Consider the following 13,869-nt stretch of genomic DNA (forward strand, 5'->3'; position numbering starts at 1 on the left):
TAATCATCAAAAAAATTAAATAATTAGGTATAAATCTAACAAAACCTGTATAGAGACTTGTACACTTAAAATGACACAACACTGATGAGAGTTTTAAAAAGTTTTTTTTTTAAGTTTTTTAAATAAATGGAGAGACATACCATGTTCATGGATTAGAAAATTCAACATAGTTAAGATGTCAATTTTCATCAAATTGATATACAGTTTAACACAATTCCTATAAAAATCCTAGCAAGTTTTTTGCAGTTACAAAATTATTCTAAAATTTATATGGAAAGGCAACAGAACTAGAATAGCTAAAACAATTTTGAAAAGGAAAACTGAAGGGGTGCTCCTGGGTGGCTCAGTCGTTAAGCGTCTGCCTTCGGCTCAGGTCATGATCCCAGGGTCCTGGGATAGAGCCCTGCATCAGGCTCCCTGCTCCGCGGGAAGCCTGCTTCTCCCTCTCCCACTCCCCCTGCTTGTGTTCCCTCTCTTGCTGTGTCTCTCTCTGTCAAATAAATAAAATCTTTTTTTAAAAAAAGGAAAAGTGAAGTGAGAGGAATCACTTTTCCTGCTTTCAAGACTTATACAGCTACAGTAATCAAGGCTGTATGATAGTGGTGGAGGAATAGACATATAGATTAATGGACTGAACAGAGAACCTGGGAAAAGATCCACCCAAATATGCCCAACTAAATTTTGACAAAAGTGCAAAAGCAATTCAATAGAGGAAAGAGCATTTTCAATAAATAGTGCTGGAGCAAATGGACATTCATAAACAAACAAAACCTTTGACCTATTCTCACACTTTATACAAAAATTAACTCAACATGTATCATGAACTTAAATGTAAAACATAAAACCATACAACTTTTAGGGACACCAGGGCTCAGTCAGTTGAGTGTCTGACACTGGGTTTTGGCTGAGGTCGTGATCTCATGGGTCCAGCTCCGAGTTCAGTGGGGGGTCTGCTTGAAGATTCTCTCCCTCTGTATATGCTCTCTCGCTCTTAAATGAATGAATGAATCAATCAATCAATCTAAAAAAAAAAAAAACCACACTTACAACTTCTAGAATAAAACATAGGAGAAAATGTGCATGATTTAGGGCCAGAGTTCTTAGATTTGACACCAAAACATGATCCATAAAAGAAAGAATTGATAAATTGGACTTCATCAGAATTAAAAACTTGCTTTGTAAAAGACTCTGTTAAGAGGATGAAAAGACAAGCTACAGAGTGGGAAAAAGTATCTGCAAACTATTAAAACTCAACAATTAAGAAACAAACAATCCAATTAGAAAATAGTCAAAAGACAGAGATATTTCATCAAAAAGGATGTACAGACAGCAAATAAGCACATGAAGAGATATTCAACATCTAGATAACGCATTAGATGAATGCAGATTAAATTCACAATGAAGGCACCTGGGTGGCTCAGTTGGTTAAGCGACTGCCTTCGGCTCAGGTCATGATCCCAGAGTCCCGGGATGGAGTCCCACATCTGGCTCCCTGCTCAGTGGGGAGTCTGCTTCTCCCTCTGGCCCTCTCTCCTCTCATGCTCTCTCTCAATCTCTCTCTCTCTCACATAAATAAATAAAATCTTAAAAAAATAAATTCACAATGAGTCAAGGTGCCTGGCTGGCTCAGTCAGTGGAGCATGTGACTCTTGATCTTGGGGTTGTGAATTCAAGCCCCACATTGGGTACAGAGATTACTTAAAAAAAAAAAAATCTTAAAAAAAACCAAACCACAATGAGTTATTACAATACACCTATCAGAACGGCTAAAATTAAAAACTGTGACAACACCAAATGCTGGCAAGAATGCAGAGAAACTGGATCACCCATACATAGCAGGTGGGAATGCAAAATGGTATAGCTACCCTGGAAAACAGTTTGGCAGTTTAAAATGTACACATGCAACTACCATACAACCCAGTGGTTGCATTCCTGGGCACTTATCCAAGAGAAATGAAGACTGCTGTACACATAAAATCCATGAACAGGTCTTAGCAGCTTTATTTATATTAGGCCCAAACTGAAAACATGCAGGTGTCCTCCAATGGGTGAATGGTTAAACTGTGGTATATCTATACCATTCAGTAATAAAAAGGAACAGACTATCAGTATACCCAAGTGGCTGAATTTCCAGATAATTATGCTGAGTGAAAAAAAAAGCAATCCCACAAAGGTTACATACTGTATGATTCTATTTATTTAATATTCTTGAAATGACAAAATTATAGAAATGGAGAACAGATTAGTGCTTGCCAGGAGTTGAGGAAATGGAGGTGGGAAGGAAGTGGGTATAGCTATAAAAGGGCAACACAAGGGATCCTTGTGGTGATGGAAATGTTGGGTATCTGGACCATATCAATGTCAATATCCTGGTTGTGATATTGTACTATAGTTTTGCAAGTTGTTAGCATTGGAGAAAACTTAGTTAAGGGTACACAGGATCTCTTTGTGTTATTTCTTACAACTGCAGGTGGAATTTACAATCATTTCAAAAAAAATTTTTTTTAAATATTTTATTTATTTTTCAACAGAGAGAGAGAGAGAGACAGCGAGAGAGGGAACACAAGCAGGGGGAGTGGGAGAGGGAGAAGCAGGCTTCCCGCTGAGCGGGGAGCCCGATGTGGGACTCGATCCCAGGACCCTGGGATCATGACCTAAGCTGAAGGCAGATGCTTAACGACTGAGCCACCCAGGCGCCCTACAATCATTTCAAAATAATAAGATGGATTAAAAGAATACGCCAGCACCATTTTAAACCACAGACAGCACTGAACAAGGAAGATCTTATCTCTGCCTTCAAGGAGCTCACGATCTATCTAATGATGAACTGGGCACATAGCTACATTTCTCAACACATACATGGTATTCACAGTTGTGGACTTTCCAGCATCCCCTGACCTTGTTTTGAAAGAAATGTTGCGGGGCGCCTGGGTGGCTCAGTTGGTTGGACGACTGCCTTTGGCTCAGGTCATGATCCTGGAGTCCCGGGATCGAGCCCCACATTGGGCTCCCTGCTCGGTGGGGCGTCTGCTTCTCCTTCCGACCCTCCTCCCTCTCATGCTCTCTGTCTCTCATTCTCTCTCTCTCAAGTAAATAAAATCTTAAAAAAAAAAGAAAGAAAGAAATGTCTCGTGTTCCCCTTTCTCCTCCCTTATCACTCATTCTGTGTGATTAGAACCAGTTGTATAATTTGTAGTACCCTGTGCAAAATAAAAATGAAGGGGTCCTTGCTAAAAGAAATTATTAAGAATTTCAAGACAGTAACAGAAGGGGTCCTTGCTAAAAGAAATTATTAAGAATTTCAAGACAGTAACAATTTCAGCTTTAACCCACATGCAGGGAGGGCCCTTCTGAGCTCAGAGCCCTGTGCTAGTGCACAGGTCACACTACGATGATGCTGGCCCTACTTGTGATTCTGGTAGAGTTGCCAGTCAGCATCTCACCTCTCTTGGCAGGAGATGGTCCTAAATTACCCAGGAGTGGTCATTCATAATATCTCATTGCCCTGTTACTTCTTATGAGAACTCTTCCAGGGAAGTCCTATTTAATGAAGGTGGGGGGAAGCTCTCTTTCTCCCCTGGGATGAATTATTTATTGAACAAGTATTTATTTATTTACTTATTTTAAGATTTTATTTATTTATTTGACAGAGAGAGACACAGTGAGAGAGGGAATACAAAGCAGGGGGATTGGGAGAGGGAGAAACAGGCCTTCCATTGAGCAGGGAGCCTGATGTGGGGCTCGATCCCAGGACCTTGAGCCGAAGGCAGATGCTTAACAACTGAGCCACCCAGGCGCCCCACTGAACAAGTATTTATTGAGTACCCACCATATGCCAGGCTCTGTGCTGCATGTTGGAGTTACAACGGTAAGCAAATGTGTATAAGCAAGTCGTAGCCCTCCTGTAGCTTATATTCTACAGGTAGAGGCAGATGTCAGCAATTAATTACAAACTGGGTTAAATGCAAAATAAAATAATAAGTAAAGATGCTGTGAGCAAAAATAATTGGGGTGGCTAGATATATGCAATTCCTATTCTATAGATGAAGAAAGTGAAGGTAAGAAAAGGTTAAGTAAATTGATTTAAGATCAGAGAGCTGGTAAATGACGATTCTAGCCCAAGTGTGTCTGACACCAACTACACTGAGCCAGTTTGGGTAATTGAAAATTGAAGTATTTACTTGCACAAGGATGGGAAGCCGCATCATGTACTATTGTTGTTAAGGGCTCAGGTTCTGAATCCTAGCTAAATTCAAACCCTGACTTGGACAAGTTACTTTAACTTCTGTACATCTTGGTTTTCTCATTTGTAAAATGAAGAGTGTTAAGAATTATTGCTGCAGAGATTAAATGAAATAATGCCTACAGACTGCTCAGCCCAGCACATCACACCTAATAAATGCTCAGTGAGTGTTAGGTTTACAAATCATAGTCTCATATCCTCTGGGAGCCTATTTTCCACATCTGTAAAATGAAGATAATGATGTACCTCATGGGGTCATCCTAAGCATAAATGAGCTATTAATGTGAGTGAAAGTTCTATCCTAATATGGCAGTTTTATTATGAAACTCATGGAGTATCTTCTCTGACCAGTGGTCCTGACTCCCTTCTCAAATGCAGTTCATCCTTTCCTCCCTTGTGCTGCCTCTGTAACTCTATTATGATGTTATACTGCATTATAATGTTTTCCATTCAGTGTCTTGTAGACTAAGGATTCTTTGAGGGCAGGGACTATGTGTTCCCTCTTCAGTCAAAGCTCCGTGAAGTTGAATGAGTGACCACGAGTATGGGCCCAGCCCCTGGGTGTTGGCTGTGTAGGGCACTGGGCTGGAGTACACCTCACCTGGCAGTTCATGCGTCTGCCCAGTCAGCCCTGAGCTGCCCTCACCGATTTCACCCCCAGCAAAATTTCAATCGCAGGCAGGCTTCCTTCTGTTGACTAGCAGTATGCATCTGGACTCCCTCCCTCTTTGGCCAGTTGTTTGTAGAGAATACAAAACCACCTGTGTTATTAAAAAAAAAAAAAAATCTATAGAGTTCTTTGTTGACTCTTCCTATGTTGTTCCCTTTTGTGCTGAGATGTTTATCTATTTAGCATAATTTTGGTATAAATTATTGCATCTGGTAGTTATGTTGCGCTTATGTGTGTTGCTGTGAGATTCTCGGAGCTAAGATCTATCGCAAAGAGAAATGGACACTTCTTCACTGTCTGGAAAAAAGAGGGAGGACTTCAAACCCTCAGTCAACTGCATGTTCTCACTTTCCCTGAGGAGCTGTCTCTTGCATACAGATCTGGGGTTGCCCATACTGGCTCTTGACTTCCGCTCTGTCCTCACCTTTTGCCTAATTCACGTTGGTCAAGGGCTACACATGGGTAGTCATCTTTGGGGAAGTACCAAGAACATCTGCATAGTCTCCTCTCAAGTCCAGAATCAACATTTTAAAATTAAGAATGATTGTGTCATTCAAAGAGTTTGGGGACAGTTTTTATAAGTAATGTATTGGAAAGTCTGGGAGTAGCTGTCTGGGAATACAGCTAGACTTTTTATATTAATTCCTGTAAAAATAATTCCCCTCTTTGATATAATGTGGAGTTTTCCTGGAGTATAATCTTGACATAAAATGATATCATCCCATAAAAAATTCCAAAGTAAAAAATAAGTGAATTGGGGGTGCCTGGGTGGCTCAGTCGTTAAGTGTCTGCCTTCAGCTCAGGTCATGGTCCTAGGGTCCTGGGATTGAGCCCCATATCAGCTCCCTGCTCAGCGGGGAGGCTGCTTCTCCCTCTCCCACTCCCCCTGCTTGTGTTCCCTCTGTTGCTGTGTCTCTCTCTGTCAAATAAATAAATAAAATCTTTAAAAAAAAAGTGAATTGGGAATTGCTTTCTCTTTAGGATTACATATGTCACTAATCCTCTTCATGTGTATTTTTATACATAAATAATTGAAGTGACTCAGAAGATGCCTTTTTGGCTGCATATTATCGGAGAGTGTTTGGTTGTCCACAAGTGATTTAGGTGAATATGGTCAAATTGGTTGCCAAGGACCTGAATTAGATCTAAGATGGATTCTAAATGGTCTCAGAACAAAAAGGGGGGAAGAGACAGAAGGAACTCAATCAAGAGCTTATTTGTAAGTCACCAAGATGGTGACTTAGGAAGACCCTGAACTCACCTCCTCCAGGAACACACCAAATCTATACCTATTTATAGAGCAATTCCTCCTGAAGAAGAACTGAGGGCTGACTGAACAGCTTCTGCCCAGCAAAATAAAGAGAGATCACACTGAGAAGGGCAAGAGAGAGAGACACACAGTAACAAAGGGAACCCCCACCCCCAGCACTGAGAACTGCAGTGGGGAGGGCTAGTACAGAGGGACTAGGAGCAGATTCATCTGCCCTGGGCAGGGTCGGGGGGGGCACAGGAAAAAAAGCCATGGTTTATTTATTTTTTAATTTTTTAAAAAGATTTTATTTATTTATTTGACAGAGAGAGACACAGGGAGAGAGGGAACACAGGCAAGGGGAGTGGGAGAGGGAGAAGCTGGCTCCTCGTGGAGCAGGAAGCCCAATGTGGAGCTCCCTGGCTCCATGCCGGGCTCGATCCCAGGACCCTGGGATCATGACCTGAGCCAAAGGCAGATGCTTAACGACTGAGCCACCCAGGCACCCCAAAAGCCATGGTTTAAAAGAGAAACTAGAGGGGCGCCTGGGTGGCTCAGTCGTTAAGCATCTGCCTTTGGCCCAGGTCATGATCCTAGGGTGCTGGGATCAGCCCCACATTGGGCTCCCTGCTCAGCGGGGAGCCTGCTTCTCCCTCTCCCACTCCCCCTGCTTGTGTTCCCTCTCTCACTGTGTCTCTCTCTGTCAAATAAATTTTAAAAATCTTAAAAAAAAAAAAAGAGAGAAACTAGAATATAAAGGATTCAGCCCTAGAACTGTGCCAAACCCTGGGGAGCTGCTAAAACTCTCCAGGCTGGAGGTGGGGGGTGAGGGGAGCTGGGGAGTACCATGGTTTACACTCTCCCTGCATCTTGAGACAGGAGCTGGGCTCTGGCTACCACAGCTGGCCTGTGGCCTTAGTGAGTCCAGGACACCCAGAGGCACAGAAAAAAAAAAAAAAGTCATGGTTTAAAACAGCAACTAGAGGGCTGTCTGGCTGGCTTAGTTGGTAGAGCATGGGGCTCTTGATCTCAGAGTCCTGAGTTCAAGCCCCACCACACTGGGCATGGAGCCTACTTTAAATCAATCAATCAATCAATCAGTCAGCAACTAGGATATAAAAGATCCAGCCCAAGAACCCTACCAACTAGCGGGGGAGCTGCTGGAAGTCTCTCTGGGCCAGAGGGGTTGGCAAGTGCTATGGTTTACATTCCCCTCCACCTTGACATTGTGGATGAGACCAGGGTCCTGGCACCCTAGCCAGCCTACTGCCTCAGGGAGCCCTGGGCCCCTAGCCCACACCAGCGCCAGACATCCAGCCAAGGTGGTCCCAGTACAGTGCACACCGGGACACCCCTGGTCAGTGCTCACTATAGCTCCAGTCATCTTGCCAAGGTGACAAAGGTGCAAAGCACCCTGGAACACTCCAAGCCTGCACCATTTCAGCTCCAGATGACTCGCATGGGCATTGCTGGAGCAGAGTGCCCTGGGACACCCTGGCCCATGCCTGCCTCCACCCCAGCCTCCCTGCTAGGGTACTCATGCATGGAGTGTCCTGGGACACTCCAGCTTGCACCCACTTCAGCTACAGCTGTCCTGCCAGTGTGCCCTCTGTGCCCAGAGCCCTGAGACTACCAGGGCCCACACCTATTTCAGCTCTGGCCACCCCACCAGGGCAGCCTCAGCACAGAGTGCCCTGAGACCCCCAGCCCACACCAGCCACAGCTCTAGCCAGCCAAAGTCACCAGGCACTTAAAGTCTAAACAGAGGATGACCCTACACAAGATCATTCTGTTAAGTTTAGGAGAAGTAGGTGTTCCACGTGCTTCATAAAAACAAACACAGAAAGTCAAGCAAAATGAGGAGACAGAGGAATATGCTCCAAATGAAAAAATAAAACAGAACGTCAGAACGAGAACTAAATGAAACGGAGATAAACAATCTACCTGACAAAGAGTTCAAAGTAAAAGTCATAAAGATGCTCATGAGACTGGAGAGAAGAGTGGAAGAGCTTAGTGAGAACTTCACGAAGAGACAAAAAATATAAATAAAAATGCATCAGAGCTGAAAAACACAATAACTGGAATGAAAAACACGCTAGAGGGAATTAACAGTAGATCAGAAAACGTAGAGGAATGGATCAGCAACTTGGAAGACAGGGTGATGGAAAGCACCCAAGCTGAAGAACAAAAAGAAAAAAGAATGAAAAAAGATGAGACTAGGTTAAGGGATGTCTTGGGCAACATCAGGCAAATAAATACTCACATTATAGGGGTCCCAGAAGGAGAAGGGAGAGAGAAGGGGGCAGAAAACTTCTTTGAAGAAATAACCTGGGGTAGGAAATAGACATTCAGGTTCAGGATGCACAGAGAATTCCAACAAAATGAACCCAAGGAGGTCCACATCACAACACATAATTATAATGCCAAAGATGAAAGATAAAAATGCTGATTCCTCACCTAGAACTATGAAATTAAAAGTTCTGAGAGTAGGCATGAAAATCTGCCTTAAATAGCAAGCCCTCCATTTGAGCTTATTTTTAAAGAGCTACTTGATTTCAGAATGATAGATTTTATAGTCTTTAAGGTTTCTTAATGCCTATACCAATTTTTAATGAAGTGTGTGTGTGTGTGTGTGTGTGTGTGTGTGTGTGTGTGTGTGTGTGTGTTGGGGTAGGGAGTGATGGATGGAGTAGGAAGAACACTGAAGTTAGATAGACTTGATAGTTTGGGAATTGATGGTTATGGAAATGACAATTTTCTTGAGGGTGGTGATCAGATAGGGTGACAGAGAGGAGGTATATGAACAGGTACTAGAGACAAATGTCTTGTTTATGGGTGCTTGATGGCTACGCTTCACCACATAAGTACCTTTGTGAAATAAACCCTGTTATGGTGATAGTTTGCATGAGAGGGGCACCTGGGTGGCATAGTCGGTTAGGCATCTGACTCTTGACGTCGGCTCTGGTCATGATCTCAGGATTCTGGGCCCGAGCCCTGTGTTGGGCTCCGCACTCAGCACAGAGTCTGCTTGAGATTCTCTCTCCCTCACCCTCTGCTCCTGCTCATGCTCTCTCACTAAAATAAATAAATCTTAAAAAAAAAAAGAACTTATGAGAAATAAACTAGACAAACATATAATGTAGAATATGTAAATACATTTGACCGATTCCTAAGAGATAAAAACTGGTATTTTTAGGAATACGGTATTCTTTTAAAGCCTAAATAGGTTGTGACTCATTATTTTGGATAATTTTTATCACCATCAATCACTCTCAAACCAATATATAACAAACTTAACAAGCTGTAAACACCAGGTGAAACAACTTGAATAAACTAGCAGTTTTTCCAATTTCTTAAATTTCTCATTTTTGGTGCACATTAGTCTTAGAACTTCTCTCTTCAGAGAGAGAAATAAACTTTAAATATAGATGATACATAGTGAAGGCTTTCTACTCTATTAAAATTTGCCACCAAGGTTAAGCTTATCTATTAAAGAGAATGTTTGTGAGGGGAAAACAAAAAAGATAACGAACATGCGCATCACCCTCAAAAATTTCTTCACGCCCTTTGGGATTCGCTCCCTCTCATCCCCCTTCACCCCCCACTTGGTTCCAGATGACCACGAAAATCTGCTTTGGTCATTGTAGATTAGCTTGCATTTTCCAGGATTTATACAAATAGAACCATACAGTATGTACGTATTCTTGCTTTGGTCTGACTTCTTTCAGGCAGCCTAATTATCTTTTTTAAAAAAAATTTTATATATAAATATTTTAAAGATTTTATTTATTTATTTGAGAAAGAAAGAGCATGAATGGGAGAGGAGGGGCAGAGGGAGAGGGAGAAGCCGACTCACCACTGAGCAGGGAGCCCGATTGAGGGCTCGATCCAGGGACCCTGAGATCGTGACCTGAGCCGAAGGCAGACGCTTAACCGACTGAGCCACCCAGGCGCCCAGGCAGCACGATTTTCTTTGAGATTTACCTGTGCTGTAGTGTTCATCAATAGCTCATACACTTTTACCACTGAGTTGCATTCCCTCCTATGGCCATATGTTTACATGTTAGTCCATTCACCTGTCTATGGACATTCTGATTGATTGTTTCCAGTTTTGGGCTATTACAAATAAAGCTGCCCTGAATATTCCTGAAAGAAAAAAAAAAACTTCTTTTTCAGGATGACCTTTTTTGCAAGTTAACCTTTAGGAGGTGTGTCGCATCAATTAGCAACTTGATGTAAAACGATAAAATGGCAGAAAAGCTGTCAATTATTACAAGTTACATTTTAGTTAGAATGGTATTGAGCTTTGTGATCTTCTTCTGTATCAGGAGATCTTCAGATTTATACTCTGGTCTCCCCTGTTTAAGAAAAAGAAAAAAAGACACGTGGGTTTTGTTGGACGGGGGTTTATACACTGTGTAACTTTATTATTTGCGCACGCATAAAACGACAAAATCCGTTGTTCTTCAGATATGTTCCTCGCCCTTTCCCTGCTCTGTTTCACGTCTTGGGTCGGGGGCAAGGCTCACCTGGAAGTCACTGTCAGCTGGCTTCTGGTTCAGCCGGTGGGAGGCCCTGGTGGGAGGCGAGGGGCGGAAGGGGGAGGGGGAGGGGTAGAAGGGAGGGGAGGAGAAGGAAGCAGAAGGGAGAGGGGGCGCGGGGAGCGGGGGGGGGGGAGGGGAAGGAAGGGGGGGGGGGAAAGGGAAGGGGAAAGGGAAGGGAAGGTGGGGGGGAGGAGGGAGAGGAGAGATGCGGAGGGGGAAGGGGAAGGGAGAGGAGGAGAAGGGGAGTGGAGGGGCGTGGAGGGGGGGAGGTGCGGAGGAGGGAAGAGGGGCAGGGGAGGGGTGGGGGTGGAGAGACGGGAGTGCGGGTATTTCCTCCCTCTCCCTTCGGCACCCAGGGCAGGGTGTGCCGTCGCCTCCCGCCAGCAGGCGGGCCTCGGGCGGCGCAGCTTGTGAGCGGGCCCGAGCTCGGGGAGGTGAGAGGGGCTGGCCGAGGCTTCGCCGCCGTGGCGGGTCTTTAGGACGCCTCAGAGCCCACGCTCCGGCTCTTTCAGCTCCGGGGAGACCCGTTCCTGATCCTGCACGTTCTGTTTGGAATCCTGAGAGTGACTTCTGCTCTCCTGCCCGCCTTCTGACGGACAAATATGTGCCTCGGGCTTGCGAGGCTCCGTAGGATCACGTCTTTCGTCAGCCCGGACGCCCTCAGAGCGGCCGTTACTAGCTCCGTAGCGCGGATCCTCTGACTGACTGACTCCCGACGTGCGGCGACGGAAGGGGAGCGGAGGAGCGCGGTCCCGAGAGGTCGAGGGGGGCGCGGCGGGGAAGAGGCGGGAGCACGCCGGCGGCCTGGAGTCGCGGAGGAGGCGGAGGGCACCGGGGCGGCGGGAGCGGGTGAAGTATCCCCCGAGGGGATACTTGCCCGGAGAATGGAGGGGAACTTAGTGAGCTAATTCTGAGGAGGGGAGGGCACTGAAACGCTGAACACAGTGGAAATGGTTTGCGGTGCGCTGTGGGAATCAGCTCGCCGCCCAGAAAAGCACCGGCTCCGGGCGCTAGGCTTCCCCCTCTTTGGAAACCCGACCGCCCTCACGGGCTGTGTGGTCCGAGGCGAGTGGCTCCAGCTGTAAGGGGCTTGGACAAAGTCACCAGCGGCCTTTTCACCTCTAAAATTCCGATTTTATGAGAACGCTTCCAGCCACCAGTTCGGGTTCCGCGTAATGGAGCAGCATAAAGTATGTTCTACGGGACGGCTTCTGGATAGGGGGAGCTGGCCGTCGTGTTCCCCGGACCTTTGTCTTCTCCACCCAAAACAGCCCTGCTCTTTCAGCCACTTTTTTTTTTTTTTTTTAGATTTTATTTATTTATTTGAGAGAGAGAATGAGATAGAGCGTGAGACGGGGGAGGGTCAGAGGGAGAGGCGGGAGCAGGGAGCCCATACGGGACTCGATCCGGGGACTCCAGGACCATGACCTGAGCCGAAGGCAGTCGCTTAACCAACTGAGCCACCCAGTCGCCCCTCTTTCAACCACTTTTTATGACGCTCTTTCCTGGTAACTCTCACCTGGGTAGATGTTTTTTATAAAAATAGGTACCTCAGAATACACATGACACCTCAGACTAGTCTGACTATGGCACAGACCAAGAGATTACAAACTCCTGTTACCGGGTGATACTGATTGAGCATTTTATTAATTCTTATTTTAATTACTTAAATAGTGCTCCTCCTTTCAGCGGCACGTATACTAAAATGGGAATGATACAGAGAAGATTGGCATGGCCCGTGCACAAGGCTGACACACAAATTCGTGAAGCATTTAATTACTTAAATACTCAGTCTGCCTTTAGTTCCCGTCTTCCCCTTGCCCACATGCTAATGTAGTTCTTTTTCTAGTTAAAATTTCATTGTGCTAAATGTACAGTTTACCATTTCAAACATCTTTAAAGTGTACCGTTCAGTGACTTTAAGTGTATTCTGTCTCCAGAACTTTGTCATCTTCCCTGACCAGATTCTGTCCCCATTAGACAGTAACTTCCCATTTCCCCCTCCCCCAAGACCCTGGCAACCATCCTTCTGTCTATGAATTTGACTACTCTAGGGTAGTGCATATAAGTGGAATTAATACAGGTCCTTTTTTTTTGAAGATTTTATTTTTTTAAAGTAATCTTACACCCAACGTGGGGCTCGAACTCACAACCCTCAGATCAAGTGTCTTATGTTCCACCGACTGAGCCAGCCAGGCGCCCCAATATTGGTCCTTTTAAAATCTGGCTTATTTCACTTAGCACAGTGTTTTACAGGTTCATCCATATTGTGGCATGTATCAGTTACATTTTTTAAAAGTTGAATAGCATCCCATTGTATGTATATATCACATTTTGTTTATTCATTCATCTACTGATGGACATTTGGGTTGTTTCCATCATTTGGCTATTGTGAATAATGCTATGAACGTGATACAAATATTGTTTGAGTTCCTGCTTTCAATTCTTCCTTCCTTCCTTCCACAGACAGAGACAGCAAGAGAGGGAACACAAGCAGGGGGTGATGGGAAAGGGAGAAACAGGCTTCCTGCGGAGCAGGTTGCGGGGCTTGATCCCAGGACCCAGGGCTCATGACCTCAGCCAAAGGCAGACAATTAACGACTGAGCCACCCAAGCGCCCCTGCTTTCAATGTTGAGTACATACTCAGAAGTGGAATTGCTGGAACAAATAGTAACTCTGTTTAATTTTTTGAGGAACCACAGTATTCTTAACATTTTTGTCAAGAGCATACTCTTTCAGGCTTCTGCAGGTGGACTGTATGCCTGTTGTGTTTTATGCAATGTCAAGTACAATTTATTCTGTGTAGTGATTCCTATTGTAGAGTAGAATCAATCACACATAATGTAAAGTCCACCGCCCAGAATATAATTAGTGCAGGGGTTGGCTATAGTTTATTAGAGATTTATTTTTTATTTTTATTTACTTATTTTAAGTAAACTGTGCATCCAATGTGGGGCTCAAACTCACCATTCTGAGATCAAGAGTCACATGCTCTATTGACTGAGCCAGCCAGGTGCCCCTTTTAGAGACTTTAATCTGTGTACATGTAGATGGCATAGCCAAATACTAAGCATCGAAATACTGAATAACATTTTCAAGATGATTATTTTATTTCTTTATTTATTAATTAAAGATTTTATTTATTTGACAGAGAGAGATACA

At 44.3% G+C, this 13,869-nt stretch overlaps 1 non-coding gene across 1 annotated transcript; it reads left to right on the top strand.

Annotated features, from left to right (window-relative positions):
• The first annotated feature begins 12,379 nt into the window (after nucleotides 1-12,379).
• Nucleotides 12,380-12,489, top strand: LOC112831556 (U6 spliceosomal RNA). Its single transcript, XR_003210179.1, has one exon. It is a non-coding gene; the product is annotated as a U6 spliceosomal RNA (small nuclear RNA).
• Nucleotides 12,490-13,869: the final 1,380 nt, after the last annotated feature.

The sequence above is a fragment of the Callorhinus ursinus genome, unplaced genomic scaffold (genome assembly GCF_003265705.2).
Source record: "Callorhinus ursinus isolate GAN/ISIS: 27379988/994484 unplaced genomic scaffold, GSC_fseal_2.0 scaffold48, whole genome shotgun sequence".
Lineage (NCBI taxonomy): Eukaryota > Metazoa > Chordata > Mammalia > Carnivora > Otariidae > Callorhinus > Callorhinus ursinus.